Genomic DNA, 1,825 nt, shown 5'->3' with positions numbered 1-1,825 from the left:
AGAATTCTCTAACTTGATTCTCCGATTGAATCTTGTTAGCTCTCGGCCATCATGGGTTGAACTCCCCATTTTTTTTGAATTTTCTCTTGATCGCTTATCCTCTTCTTTTGGATTCGCCTCGGCTATCGACTTTCTTATCGATTCTCAGCTCCCTTTTTGGTCGTCGAGGTCTGGTCACCTCGTTTTCACTTTCATCACTTTGCCTCGCTGCCTTGTGCCTTCTCTGCCTCGGTGAGTCTTTACAACCTGTTGTTAAACAACAACACAACATCTAGCACAGCCAACAACACTAGCAAGCAAGCACGCAAGCTTAACAAGCTACACAGCAAATCCTAGAGGACAACTCTAAGACAAAGCAAAGACTCTACGAGGACTTGACAAGGACAATCCTAGCACGCAATCTAAGCACACAACCTAGCAAGAAATCTAAGCACACAACCTAGCAAGCAATCTAAGCACACAACCCAGCAAGCAAAACTTCTAGGGCTCTAACACTAGCCTATCAAGGGTAAGGAAACTCTCCGAGAAAAGTTCTAAGGTTCAAGGCTCCTAGCATGCATCTTCAAAAGAAAAGGTTTCGGGTTCCTTACTCGGATTTTGTTAAAGGAAAGGTTTGGCTAAGAAGGCTTGGAGGGAAAGCTCGAATAATCATAAGAATATTCAACGCTTTGCAAGTACATCCGCTGTACAAGTCCAAGCTAACAAGGCTCCTAATTTACAGAATCTAGTCGATAAGACATAGATAATAAAGCTACCCTTAGCCCAAACCTAACAAAAACTTACTACCCATCCCTTACTAGTCGCGGAGACTTTTGCACTCTTCACAAGAGCAGAAGCTCCTCGGTTGCAGAGGCTGCTCCGGTTGTGGATCAACGGGTAGGACTGGTGTGGTGGATGCAGCCGACGATGGTCCAACTTCAGCGGTTGGCCCTCTAGCGATTGGAAGTGGGCAAGTAAACGAATAATGCCCATATCCGTGACAGTTAAAGCACATGACGTACGACGGCGTCACCGGAGTCAAAGCATCAAGTCTCGGAGAGTTTACGGTTCGGTGGCCGATCGACCCACACGAACCGCAAGGAATGAAACCTGTCCGATGATTCCATGTAGAGTTCCTTACAGATTTTCGGGCGGATGCCCTCGTTCTTGGTCCTCCTCTTGCCGATGGCTCCACAAAGCGTGGGACACGGCTTTCCCTCTCGTCCATCAATCTCGGGCGCTTCCGGATAGGCTCTCCTTCAAGTCGGACTCTTGTCTCGACAAGATCTCCTTCGGCCACCATTTGGTCGACCAACTCCATCAAACGATCTCGGGGCTGATCCTCTCCAACTCTCCTTAGGCGGTACAACGAGGCTTCATTACTTAATTCTGCTTCCAACATCATCGGGTCGAACCTTGAAATTGGTTCTTCTTCTTGTTGCTCGGGCGCGTTGACGTTTAAGTCGGTCAACGCAACTTGGGTCTCGGCAGCTACTGGTTCACTTTGGTCGGATGGTCGGACTCTCACTTCGATCGTCATCAAGGTTGGGTCGCTAGAACTGGTTGCGACAACTTCTAAAATTCCTTTTGCTTCTTCTTCTTCTTCGGGGGTAAGAGACTCGAATGACTCGGACGTCTCTTCCTTTTCTTCGCTGGATCGGCCTCCACTCGATCCTCCACTGCTTCCGTTGGCAACTTGGTCGTTCAACATTTCGGGAATGGCTTCTTCTTCGATAGGGTCTACATCTTGGGCTGCTACTCGATCATTTCCCTCTAAGTTTGGCACTTGGAACATCCCCATCAAAACTTCATTCGATGTTCCAGCTGATTCTCCCATCAATTCAGC

Source organism: Capsella rubella, unplaced genomic scaffold (assembly GCF_000375325.1).
Source record: "Capsella rubella cultivar Monte Gargano unplaced genomic scaffold, Caprub1_0 scaffold_7, whole genome shotgun sequence".
NCBI classification, from domain to species: domain Eukaryota; kingdom Viridiplantae; phylum Streptophyta; class Magnoliopsida; order Brassicales; family Brassicaceae; genus Capsella; species Capsella rubella.
This window is presented reverse-complemented; position numbering follows the sequence as displayed.